Source organism: Ambystoma mexicanum, chromosome 14, assembly GCF_040938575.1.
Source record: "Ambystoma mexicanum isolate Mex_15411 chromosome 14, UKY_AmexF1_1, whole genome shotgun sequence".
NCBI lineage: Eukaryota > Metazoa > Chordata > Amphibia > Caudata > Ambystomatidae > Ambystoma > Ambystoma mexicanum.
Window position 1 is genome coordinate 180,338,492 of NC_090940.1, and position 14,203 is coordinate 180,352,694.

Consider the following 14,203-nt stretch of genomic DNA (forward strand, 5'->3'; position numbering starts at 1 on the left):
AGGGCTTACTGCAGCTAAATCAAGCTAGGGAAGTCTACGTGAAACTAATCTGTTAGATGCGCAGTTTAGTGTGCTACAACATGTGTAAATTATTGTAGTTCTAGCATAATTAAATAGGGCCGGTGTTTAGTAGGGGTTAATGTGGGCTGGAGGCGCTCTTAGGTTAAGGGAGACGCTCCAGGACGTTGGCGTACAATGCCAAGATATCTTGAAAACCTTTGTGCCGAGATTAAGAGCAGGGTGGAGGGAGCACCATGATAATTGTGCTGTTTATGGGCAGCGGTTAGTTTTTCATGAGGGATCTCCAAGGAGTGCCGAGATTGTAGAGAAGGGTGGAGGGAACACCATAATAATTGTGTTGTTTTTGTGCGGCGGTCGTTAGTTGTGATGAAGCACCGAACGGGCATTTAAATAGAGCCTTACCTCCCGGTAGAGCTGTATACGTGTCTCTGCATGCGAAGCGCTCTGTGACTCAACTGCTCGCATGCGCAGTGAGGCTTATGTTTGCAAGACGGGAGAAACTTCAAAACTTTATTGGTCAGAGTACGCGTTGGTGAAGTGCGTGAATGGCCTATTGATTGAATGGGCTGAAAGGGCCCTTGACTGGCTGGGGGCGACAGCTGGGTGGTTTGTCTAACAAATAAAACAGTTGAATATGTGTCCAATGTAAATGGAGGAGTCTTAATACTGCATTCTTGCAAATAGAAGGCAACTATTTGCTAACACACAAAAACAATCTGCTTGCCTCACAATTAGTCTCACAGTACAAAAGTTCAGGAACATGTCAATACAGACTTATGGTTGTTGTGTCATGAGTAACAGAGTTTTTCTTATTTCTGGAGTTTCATTGAGCTAATATTCACTCAAATAAAGCGTGGTACATGCAATGGTAATACAAATGGAATTACAGGTAGTTTCATTGACAACAGAAAAATGAATCACAACAATGGAGCACAGGAACCAATTTTAAAATTCATGTATATGTGCATTGCAGTTCTGGTAATCTAAATAATGATGGTGCCGGGGCCGTTATTAGCACTTGGGTGGACTGGGTCTAGGGTTCCGTGAACTGGTGTTAATTAGTATGAATCTCCTGTTGACAAAAACAGAGAAACATAATAGGCTCATCGTCGATTTTTGCCTGGGAAATGTGTGCGTCTAAATCCTTGCTCAGCGAATGAAAAGCATCTATGGATTCAGTGTACTAACTCATTTTCTAATAGGTATGACACATGATGGGTTTGTTGCTTAGGTGAAGTATAGGTTTATTGGAGGAAGAATAGGGTCCACTCGATGGATATGTTAAGACCTTTATTAACTGAATCCAAGCGATAAATCAATTTCTGTTCTAGTTTACGTAGGGCAAGGTCGCGGTTCCCACCACGAAAGTTTTTTTTTTACTGTTTGTAGGACTGCCCGAAAAATGTTGCTGTGGCTATGATTTTTGGCCTTAAAATGGGCAACCAGAGGTTTTTCAGCTACTAAGTTCTTTACACATGATCTGTGTTTGCATATCCTTTGTTTTATTTTGTTTTATTTCGCGTTTACATTTGCCAATGTAGACTAGATTGCATGGACATTTCATGGCATATACCGACCACCTAGTTTTGCAATTAGTGAAGATGTTGAAAGTCCAGAGGTTGCCATACAGGTCAATGTTTTTTATGTTGCTGGTCAGTGAGCAGACTGAACAGTTGCCGCATTTGTAGTGACCTTTAAAAGGTCAAAGATGCCACAGTGTTGTTTGTGGGTCTTCTTCGTTTTCAGGTTCCTCATAGGTATGCACTAACCGGTCTTTCAAATTTCTACTCCGCTTGAAAGCGAATCTTGGTTTTTCTGGTCTGAAGGAGTCTGTGTAAAGTTAGTCCCAGTGTCGGAGTACAGCTTTCTTCAAATGGTTACTCAGAGGGGTGAAGGTTGTTACACATGTCATCTTCGCGGTATGTTTTTCTCTTGCTGTTGGTGTGAGACAAGATTCTCTGTTAGTATGTTTTGCCCTTTTTCGGGCTCTATGTACTATGTGACTGGGGTACTCGCGTTCTTTTAGGCGCGTCGCTAGGTCATTACTCTTGAGGTCATAATCTCTCACAGTGGTGCAGTTCCGTCCAAAGTAATCTCCCAGGCGGTTGATGCGATCGCTCCGGTCACTCTCAAAAAAGCCAAGAAAGCTAAACCTACTAATTCCTGGTTCACCAAGGAGCTCATGGAATTCTAGTCCAGATAAAAGGCTGTGCTTGCTCTCTGGAAACGCAACCCTAATGACGCCACCAAAGCTGCCTTTAAGTCTATATATAAAGACTATAAATCGGCTATCATTCAGGCCACCTCTTTCGATTCCAGGATAGAAAATGCCAAATCTGGGACAAAGGAAATCTTTGCCATCTTTTGAGAATTAGAAACGCCTACACCCCCGCCTCCTACCCTCCTGAAGGACAAAATATGGTGCAACAAAATTCAAGCGGCCATGCTAGACAAACTGGACTCCCTGCATGCCAAAATTCTAGCCCACCAAAAAGCCTTGACCAATCTCCTTGGAAATAGTCCCATCCCTGCCACTCCAGTCTCTACTCCCAAACAGACCAAAATGTTGGAATTCACTGATATAAGTGAACCCAAAGTTATTGCTCTCATCAAATCCATCAAGCCCTCGAACTGTAAAGGTGACGTCTGCCCGGCTCAGGTCATCAAAGACTCTACCTCATCCCTTGCCCCATTTATCACTGCCTTCATTAATTCATCCTTCCAATCTGGCCTTGTGCCGACTGGACTTAAGGAAACGTGGGTCCGACCGCTCCTAAAAAAAACCTCCCTCGACCCATCGGTCCCAGGGAACTATAGGCCCATTACCACTGTCCCCTTCCTGCTTAAAATTCTGGACAAAGCAGCCTACCTGCAAGTCCAGAAAAATTCATTGAAGACAACCGCCTTCTTGGTCTTCGCCAGTCTGGGTTACGGCCTCGGCATGGCACAGAAATAGCACTACCTGACCTAAAAAATCAAATGGATGACCTTAGAGACGCTGGCAAAGCAGCGATCCTCCTCCTGTTAGACCTCTCTGCTGCCTTTGATCTGGTGGATCACAAAACCCTTTGCCATCACCTCTCATCTGTAGCCAATTTATCCCCCAGAGCTTGTGCCTGGATTACTTCATTCCTACAGGAAAGAGTGATGAAGGTCTTTTCAGAAACCTCAAGTGCCAACCCTAGTCTCAATAAATGGGGGGTCCCACAGGGCTCGTGCATAACTCCCGCCCTCTGCAACCTCTTCACAGGGCCTCTGTTCAGAATATTGGACACCCTGGGCATCTCATACACTAACTATGCAGATGACAGGTGCTCATCCCCCGTTAGGGAGACTATTCAACGGACATGAATACCCTCAATTCCATTTACTCCACGATCCAATCCTGGATGGCTGAAAACTGGTTATGTCTCAACAGTGAGAAACTGAACTTCTGCTTATTGGTTCCCCCTCCACGCTGGGTAAACTGGACAAACAATACTGTTCCTTCACCGTTGATAACATTCCAATCACCACCTCACAAGTCATCAAGACATTGGGCGTTTACCTTGAACCTAACTTGACTATGGATAGACAGGTCAGTGCTATTGCATTGTCCGCAGCTTATCATTCCAAACTGCTTAATGCAGCCGACCCTTCCTTTCCCAGGAGAATTTCCTCACCATCGCTAGGGCAATTATTGGCTCGAGGCTTGACTACTGTAATGCCCTTTTTGTTGGGACCTCCCATAAGAATCTTGCCAGACTTCAACTAGCTCAGAACAATGCCCTTAGGGCTGCAACAGGCATCTCACGTAGGGACCACATTTCTGGTGTCAGAAGGCACATTCACTGGCCTTCTGGCCTTCTGGTCAAAGAAAGGATTGTCTTTAAAATCCTTGCCTTGACACACAAATGTCTCCATGACCTTGCCCCTCCTTACCTGGCTCAAAGAATCATCAGACACACACCATCTAGACCCTCTAAAAGAACGTACTCTAACCAAATCACTGTTCCTTGCACACAAAGAATGCACACGGGTGGCACGAGCTTCCCCACCATGGCCTCCTCCTTCTGGAACACCCTCCCATTTCAGATCCGGTCAATTGATTCTCACTAAGCTTTCCGCAAAGCCATCAAAATAAGGCTCTTTGTTTGAAAGGACTGCATGCCCACATGTATGTATTTCTGTGTATTCATCCATGTAATACCATTTCAAATGCTTCATGTAACGAAACATTTTGTACTAAGCAATACTCTCTTGGGCCGCATTTATGTAACCTTTAATCAGGCCTTCTTACGTCTTCTCATAGCGCCTTGATGCCTGTGGGTTGTAGTGCGCTCTACAAATCCCCAAACAACAAACAAAGAAAAAAAATCTACCGGTGTCGGTGACCACAAACATGAGCAACAAACTCACGCGCTAGCGCTATGCGCCCGTGAGTTAATTTGTATCACTGGAAAAGGGGAGTGTGTTAACTCCTTAAAGGTGCAGCACTCCAGAAGTAAAAGCCACAAAAATGCACATAGAGCCAGACCCGCCGGTGTCAGTGTCCACAAACTCGAGCACCGAACTCACACCTGTGGTATGTCCCGTCCACGTGGCTGTCTGATTTTCACATCCAGATCTGGGTCTAGATCAAATAACTGCAGGTCTTCCTCATCCAGAGCAATATCTCCCCAATAAGCAACTGCAGATGCAGCTGGCTCATATAAAGCAACCGTCCCGCTCAATATCACTTTACTTATTATCTCAGAGGACCATGAAGAAGCAAAATTACTACAAATTACGAAAATGTAGTTTGTGTTCCAAGTGTCAAGCAAGAGTTTGTGTTGTAAGTGTCAAGAAGGCAGCTATGTGTATGAAGTGGATCGGTTCTATGAATGTTTGTCACATTTCTTTGGGAGAATGGAAAGAGACAATGTTCTTGAACAGTCAACATTAGATAGTCAAGAATAACAAGTAGGGATCCATTGGTATACATCACTTTTGCCAATGACAACTTGTACTAAAATAGGTAGCATAAGAAAAACACAAATGCCACTTCAAAGTGAATTGTTTAGAGCAAATATTGTGTATTATGTTTAGATTTCCCATACCACAATATGAAAAAGGACATTGACAAACTTGAAAAAATTACAGATGAACAACAGAAGTAAATAATGGACACGCCGATGGTCTACCTCCAATTGAAGGTGGAAAAAGAGATAAAAGTTCAAATGTAGCTGGAAAAGGCAGGAAAGGGGAATATCAAGTGATAGATAATGGGTGATAAAACTGATAAAACTTTGCAAATAAGCATGTGCAGAGGGAAAATACGGAGAGAAGTAAAAGAAGGTTAAAAAGACTAAATAATGCACAATTAAAGCAAATGCAGTGGAAGCTGAAATTTGTCCAGAGGTAAGAGGGACTGAGGAGCAGCTGTCAAGTATGACCAATACTGTGGTGCTGATGTCTGTTTGTTTAAATGTTCTGAACCATTAAGGTAGATGGATACTTGTTGGGGCTTTATTCAACTTTGCGTATCGCCCAGAAGCGGGGGAACGGCCAGTCGGGGCCTCAAATGGTGGTTATTAGGTAACAGGCCTTGTCCATGCTCCAAGCAGCTAGTTATTTGTTCTGCCCCTCACCCTCTTTTTATTGCAACATTCATGAAGTGCCTTTCGTCAAAGTCAAGGCACTGTACATTTTGAAAACTGTACAAAAATAGCAAATTAACAAATGTATGAACCAATAAATGAGAGTCATGACAAAGGCATAAGTCAAGAAAAACCTGGTGAGGAAATGTGCACCGTAAGAGATGGAATTTGAGCCATTTCATTAAGAAAACTAAATTGGAACAGGATTTGGATATCCAGTGGAAGGGAATTACAAGGTTTAGGAAATAATAATCAAAAAGAGCAAAACCGAGAAGATGCACACTAGGGGTGAGGAACAAAGCAAAGAAACTGGGATGCAGAATGAAGGACCCTTTGAGGATGGTATGGGAAACCAAAGAACACAAATAACTAGTAGCCAATTCATGAATACACTTAAATACCGAACAAAGGAAATGAAACTCAAATCTAGATTTAATTGGAAGCCAACACAATTAGATTCATTAGCGAGATATATTAGAAGAATATTGAAGTCCAAACAATAAGACCAAACAGAAGAATGAAAAACGCAACGAAGAGGTAAAAGAGCATAATCAAGAAAGACTCATGGATTTCTGTTTTCTTGGGATTGGGACATAAAAAAACCTGATTAACAGCCAGTAGCCAATCAGATAGACGTTGATGAATAGTGTCATCAAATAAAGGGAAAGGAAAGAAAGATTTGAAAGTCCTCTGTGTAAAAATGTGCCTGGAAGCCATAATCAGAAATCAAAGCAGCTAAAGGAGACTTAAAAAAGAGTGAAAAGAAGAGGGCCAAGAACAGAGCCCAGGGCAACACGATAGGAAAGAGGATAAGAACGTGATGAAAAACCTTCCAAGGCACTACTAAAGAACAATGAGATAATTAAGAAGAAAACCACTAAAGAGCTACACCAGAAACACCCAGTGAAGACAGACTAGAAAGCAATGTTGGATGAGCCACTGTGTTGAATGCTGCACTGAGATCAAACAAAACCAATAAGGAAGGCAATCTTAAATGGTGAGCATGAATAATATACTTTGAAACCCTAGCCCTCACCATCCACATCCAATGATGATTGTCTTTTTGCGTGCCTGTGTAGAGAGATGTGACCCAGAACCCATACGATAAAAAAAATGCCCGAGGGACGCCAGCCAGTCGATAGAGTGTGGATCTTGGAACACAAGGGATCATGCCCACTTATTTACAAAATCTTCAGAGGCGCTGTGTAATCTGGAAATTATATGTGTACAGGAGACCTGGTTACTTAACCTGCCCTGTGCTGAAGGGTTCAAGATGGCGTTCAATCCGGCGACTGCTAATAAAAATGGACGTCCTATGTCTAGCCTATTGACCCTGGTGAAAAAAAAGGGGGATTACGGATTAGTAACACCAGAAATATCAACACATATATTCAACTGACTGCTATAAATTGCGTGAACGAAGAAGATAAATCAAAATCAAGTCTTCAGATACTGAACATATACTGGGACCTCCAGCAGGCCGGAGAAATATCTTTCATTGACAAACTGTGTGATATTATTGATGAACTGAGGATCCTGAATGAACAGGATGAAATAATAATCTGTGGTGACCTAAATATAGACTTGATGTCACTAAGTAAAGTGAAATTGCCAAAAAAAACCCTAAAGAAGACGAAAGTTGAGTTGGCAAAAATATGGCTAGAAGAAATGGAGGTCACAGATATAAGCATGTTGAACGGAGCCATACAGGGAGACATCCCGCCAAAAGTGACATGGGAAAGGGAACCACAAACTTCTACCTTGAACTTCTTCTTTGTCTGTGAATCCATCGCTAAGAAAACTTCCAGGTTGGAAGTGAAACGTACATCGGAAATCGACCACAATTTAGTGAAAATAAGCTGGGAAATAAAAAATCAAGAAAAGACATAATCATGGAATTAGGCCATTAAAATTGAACAGGGCCAAAATAGACTAAGGATGAGTAGAACTAATATACTGGATCTCACAAGTAAACTGGAACTACATGAACAGTGCTGTGAACAATTGCCCTATGATGCTCTTCTTCAAAAATATTCTAAAACCAGTAATCGAGGAGGGAAGAATTCATTTGGGCATCACGTTTATGACCCGGTGCTAGTGCAAAAAAAGAGGGACCTGAGGAAAAAAATAAGAGCCCTTGGACCGATGGTTTCATTAGAAAGTCGAATGGAGAAGAAGAAAATAAAAACACGCTATGACAACTGGATCCGAAGTCACAGACATATAATGCAGCAACAAGATGCAGAGAGAATGATGGCAGCACTAGAAAATAAAAACCTAAGACTTTTGGACCTTAATTAATGACAAAGCTAGGCCCCAAGGAGCCGCAATGATGAACATGGTCTCCGAAGGGCAGTGGACTGAGCATTACTCGAGGCTTTTTCAAAAACAATGTAAGAAGGCAAGATATGTGGAGAAACCTCTCTTGAGATGGGACATCGAAATCTCAAGAGACAAAATTCTTCAAATAATAAAAAATAACAGTTCGTCAAGAGCTCTGGGACCCGGCGGCCTCACCAACATAATGCTAAAAGAGCATCCAAACGAATGGGCAGACTTTTGAGAAGCATTATTTAAAAAAATAATGAAAGATACTGCCATCCCAACATCATGGAAATCTGCAATCATTGTCCCCATATTTAAAAAGGGTGACAGATCTGACCCTAGGAATTACCGACCTATAGCCCTGCTTGACATGATAGGAAAGGTATTTGCCACGTCAATATTACATCGTATAACATCATGGGCCAAACAAGTGGGTGCATTTGATTGCAGACAGACAGGGTTTGTAAAGGGTGTTGGCTGCGGACTGAACCTTCTAATACTAAATCTACTAAAGATGGATGCTTTAAGGAAAGGAATAAAAATCTATGCAGCATTTGTGGACTCAGCTCACGCTTTTGACGGGGTTGACCGTGAGCTATAATGGAAAAAAATGTCAGATGGGTTACCCCGCAAGTTTATTAGAGGCTATAAAAGAACTGCACTCGGAAACAAATGTAAAAATTTGGCTTGATCAAAGTGGAAGCCTGACACAACAGTTGGGCACTACGAGAGGTGTAAAACAAGGGTGCCCTTAAGGCTCCACTCTCTTCAAGCTATTAATAGCTGACGTGGGCGAAGCTTTGGAGGAAATCCCGGCATTCCCACCGAAGGTAAATGGGAACTACGTGAGCTGGTTAATATATGCGGATGACATTATCCTATTGGATCTTACTCCAGTAGGTCTTCAGCGAAGAATGGCCACACTTGTAAATTATTTACAGAAGAATGGGCTTGAAGTAAATGCAAAAAAATCTGTGATTGTACAACTGTCAGATCTAAAAAGTCAAAAAAGAACAAAGAAACCCTAATATAAATGGAAACTCGGAATAAGACACTGGGGATAACATCTCAGGTGACCTATTTGGGAGTGCAAATAAGTGCGAATAAATCAGATGAACCGATGGGGTTGAGAATAAAAACCAAATGCAAAGCCTTAGCAGTGCAGGGAGCTGTGCTGCATAAGAAATATGGGAAATTCTCATACAAGCCCATTGTGAATTTCTACAAAGCCAAGGTTATTCCTGCCTTAATACATGGAACGGAGACAATGTTTGGCTGCCTGTTCTCACTTTGGGCACAATGTGAGAACATGTTTTGGAAGAGGATTCTGCAAGTACCTCAAAGCACACCAAATGTGTGCATAAAATATGAACTAGGCCTTTTGTCAATGAATGCAAGGGTAACATGGAACACCCTATCGATGTGTAGAAAGATACTGAGAAAACAAAATGGGAACAACCCAAAAGAAGTCTGTGAGACTTGGAAATTGAAATGTGAAAACATATTGTTGCAACTAGCACTGAGAAAAGAGACGTTGGAAAAAAATCCCAATGAAGAAAAAAAAAAAAAACATGGATAATGGACTGGATTGAGACTACGGAGCAGTGAGCAATGCACGTATGCATGAAAGAATGCCCGCTGGAAAGCAAAGCGCTAAATGAATTACCTAAGTATTTACAAACTTTTCCCTGCCTGAGGAGAAGACAAATCTTTCTAAAGTTAAGACTGAATTTATTTGACACGATGGAGGTTAAAAACATGAGAAGGCGAAAGGGTGAGATTATGAGTGCCAATTGTCGATTTTGTAATTATGAGACTGAGATGCTAAAACATCTTGTGATCTCATGCCCGAACTTGAGAGATATGAGAAGCAAATTCTTGGGAAATGAAATAACGACATTTTTGACTTATAGCGCTGATGAATGGTGAAAAAAAATGCATGAAGGAGAATCCGGGAAGCTAACCTTTGCAATGACATTTTTCTTGGAAGAATTGGACTCCTTGCTGAATGAGACGGAGAAGTGAAAAAATGTACATCTAGAAGTGATAATGAGTCTGAAAAATGTGTGATCTTTTTTCTTTTTATAAAGTTTGTAACAAACTGCATTAAAAACAAAATAATAATTATAATCTAAGAAGGCCAAACAACCATTGCACCGCTTTGCAAGCGAAAACAAGGTTTATTACATGCAAAGGTCTCAGATGGTCCAGTTGAACCGAACTTACACAGAGCTTGTCATGCTCCAAGAAGTTACAGGTTATATGGTGTAAAACCACACATTATCATACTAAGGTTATACCATCATCCCACCACTCTCATTGGCTACCACCTATATAACATGCTAATACCCCTTATAGTCCCAGGACTGATTGGCCACACCTTATCTAAGCCCAATCCCCTATGCACGTGGCCCACTACATCATCTCTATTGAATCCTAATACATGATTGGCTAACAGGTATATTGATAACTAATGAATCCTGACTGTCACGTGATGTGCACCCCTCTAACCCAGGCACGTTCAAAGTAAGATTGGCGTGGCCACCTTTGCTTTGATAAGACAATGGGCTATCTCATTATACCAGATGCTGCGGCACACACAAGCTGCAGCCCAGCCGTGTACTAAATTTACTGCCATCCCCTCTGCTAAATCTCGGTACGTTCCAGACACATCTCCCTCCTTATCTCCTTCAGAGCCCAGGTGCCCAATAATGACGTGACCAGGACACCACTCTTGAATCTGAATTTCAGGGATTTATTTGCTTTGTTTATGCATCTATTTGTAATTCATCCAAAACTGCTGCAACTGCAACGATAATATATTTGTTGCTCATTCTGTGTTGCTATAGGAGGCATCTTTTGGGTGTCAAAACTAACTCCAAGTGATACATGTGCCTTCTACTGCGCAAACTCAACCTGCTCACACTGTGGCACCATTTTACCTGGCTGGGATGCTGTACGTGCATCTCAGCACTAGCCTCTGTTACTATTCCACGCCCACCGTCTGTTCCACCACCATCTTCCTTGGGCCACAGTGGACATGGAAGTACTGACATTTTAGTTCTAGTGTTGTCCCCTCAGGAAAAGAGCCATTAGTACCCTGTACTTTATGTTGGGGTGCCAATGACAATAATGCCATGTGAGGCAGGCCAGCAACCTCATTAAAAGTAGCACAACGAGTGTAGTACAGCATTTGTGCCTTCTCAAGTTGTGCAGTTGTTGCTGTTTTAGGGGCAGAGTAAAGGATATGCTCATAATAATCACCCGTGGTCTTGCCACAAAATTGAGCGACAAACGTACAAACCAAGTAAAGCATTAGGTGCTTTAACATATTAAAAAAATATTAAAGGTTTACAATTTCTGTTTAGTGTCTGAAACAGGACAAGGTAGTGTTTGGAAACCTTTAAATACTTGCACCCACTGGCTGCAGAGCCTTGCCTTTCCCTGCTGCTATTCTTATCAGATGGCATAGCCTTCATATTTAGAAGTGTCTTTCTTGCTACACAGCATTTTAATGACCTGTCGACATTTTCCCAGGGGACATTTTCACATCGAACTGCTGAAAACGATGGACTGGGCATTGCCCAGAGTAATAATAGGTATTATTAATTCTAAACTTTATAGCCATCGTTCCGCAGTTTAGAGGAAGTCCCCTCTTAGTAGGATGGATAGGCTCAGACATGAGTCCCGAACCTACTGTACTTAGAGACCCAAGCTACACCTCACTGATGACTTCCAAAGAGGCCGATGTGTGGAGTAGTTTGTGGTCTCAAACTTAGCTGTTCCCTTTGGGGTGGGAGCAAGCCTGATTTGTTCTTGGTCTGTGACAAAGTTACCACCTGGTTATTACAAGGACCTCTGAGTGATAGTTACAGGTCTCAAAGTCAAAAAGGACTCTTATAAACAGTTCCCCAGGTCAGTCTTCCCAGACCAATAGGGAAAAACAAACAAACAAGAACTACAACTCCCAAAATCCCCCTTTCTCACAGAAAGAATACCAGGAGCAGATCTGGAAAACTCAACTACAGATCCAATGGCGGGAAGACTATGAGGAAACCCTACTCAGCACACAGTGTAATTTCCCATCGTGATGAGGACCATTATTGGAGATCAGCACCTCTCCACCATTCGGCAACAAGGGTGACAGAGGGAAGTACAACCTGCTGTTGTGCAACAGTGAGGTACACAGAGGACACCACATTGGTCCCACTCTACAGGGAGACTTGACAAAAGTCAAACTCATACTATTTCCACAGCTGCAACCGCGACAGAAATAGAGCTTTGTACTTTCAATACCTCAATTGAAATCAATATGAGAAGCACCCACACAAATCAATATACGTATAGCCATTTATTTAAACACTCGCTGCCACAAAAGGAATTAACAACACATAAACTAGCACCCTGACTACAGGAGCTGATGTCTTCATGAACTCCTGTCCTACATTCCGAATTACAAGCCACCCGTGCTACTGAGCATGCTCAAGCAGGCCATTGGACCTGATCAGCAGCCGAGAGAGAAGTTATTCAAACCAAGCCCTATATAAAAGCCAGTGCCAGCGACTGCAGGGAAAGGGATTTGTGGCGTGCGAGCTGATGAGTTGTAGTATTGGAGAACTGTTGTTGAAAAAAACAAGAACTGTGAAATGGAAGAGCGGACCATCAGAAATGTGAGGAGGAAGCGGCCTCTAATACCTGGAAATTGCAGCAGGGTAGAGGCTTGTTACTTCAGCAGACAGGTTTGGGTTGAAGTGGCAAATCGAATTGGTTGCGGGACAAATGGTCGAACTTTTCTTTTTTGACAGCTACATTTTGCCGCATAAATGAGTGGGGGGGGGTTACATTCATTATATCCCTAACCCGACCCCACACAAATATAGGCAGCAAAATGCACAATAAAATTGCAACCAATTCTCCTTCGACCAATTCGGATGCTCAATAATCAACCAATCACAGAAAGCAGAGTCCTGGATACCAGTGCCCAACTGCAGTCAGGCTTTCCCCTAACAGGTCACTTCTATTCTCCCAGAAGCGGTTAGGGGAGTATCTGGAACCTCTCTGGAACTCCTTGTCTTTGCCCAATGAATGGGATATTTGGGCAGCCTTTACTTCAGGCTTCAGTGAAATCGTCTTCAAGATGGTTCCAAGATGTTCTTTGGATCGTTTTTCCAGAGAAGACCCCAAAATGATACAATTAGGTGGGGGAACTCAGCACATTATATAGTGACTCTGCCATAGTGGATTGCTCCATTGCAAGTCTTCTCTAAGGGGCCAATCCTTTTTGTTGTAACAAGGAATATTCCTCAGGATGTTGGCACCTGCACTGCATGGTCTACAAAAAGAATGGGCATGTCTCAGGAAGGTGTCTGCCTCCGCTCTATGCCTTAGGTCAAAACGGCTCCAGCAATTGTCTCCCTGTTGTGACTTCCCCTTTGTTTTGCAGTGAATCACCCAACCCACAGATAAGGTGTGTCCTGCTCTCCTGGGAAAGATGTCACAGCTGTGGAGTCAGATGCCCGAATTCAAAGCCAAATTTCCAGATGTCAAATGGGTAGTATTCTGATGAAGCCTGTCGGAAACAAATTGGGTAACCACAGACCTTATGGAGGCAACAGTGCACCACATTTATACAACAGCCAATGGAATGAACCTTTGTCTCAGTACCAGGTGCTGGACAGGGTGGCTACATCAATGTCTGATGTGCTGGACATATGTCATCAATGATGGCATCAACCTCCTTTATCCACTGATGACAAACTAGCAAAAATAAATATTTCCACTTAAATATGTGACTGAGTCCCACATCTGAGGTTGAGAAGTGGGGCGAGAGGGACCATGGTGTCCGGGGGAGACCACCCGCTATGTGCTGTTAAGTGTGATGATTCACTAGATGTCACCACTTGTCCCCAGGGGGAGCCCTTTCCCATGAGGCTACAGAGGTGCGACTGCTTCCCAATATCCCCCTAGTGGTGGTTTGATGTGGTAGGACCTCATGGTCAGAGACTCCCCCTCTGGGATATGGGTGACCATCTGGGGTACAGCCCATTGAGCAACATCACACCCCAACGATCCCTAGCCCCCCTCCATTTTAAACGACTTCCTTGAAAGTAGACCAATGTATTACTGTAGGGTATTGCACCAAAATACCGTAAAGAAAATGCTGAATGCGTGTTTGTTGCGCATTCAGCATTGCAGAAAATGTAGCCAAAAATGCTGAACTAGGTGAGCAGGGGTTGCCG

At 42.8% G+C, this 14,203-nt stretch overlaps 1 protein-coding gene across 1 annotated transcript in view; it reads left to right on the forward strand.

Annotated features, from left to right (window-relative positions):
* Positions 1–14,203, forward strand: part of COX16 (cytochrome c oxidase assembly factor COX16) — a 445,594-nt gene that overhangs the window by 310,397 nt on the left and 120,994 nt on the right. The window lies entirely within an intron of this gene.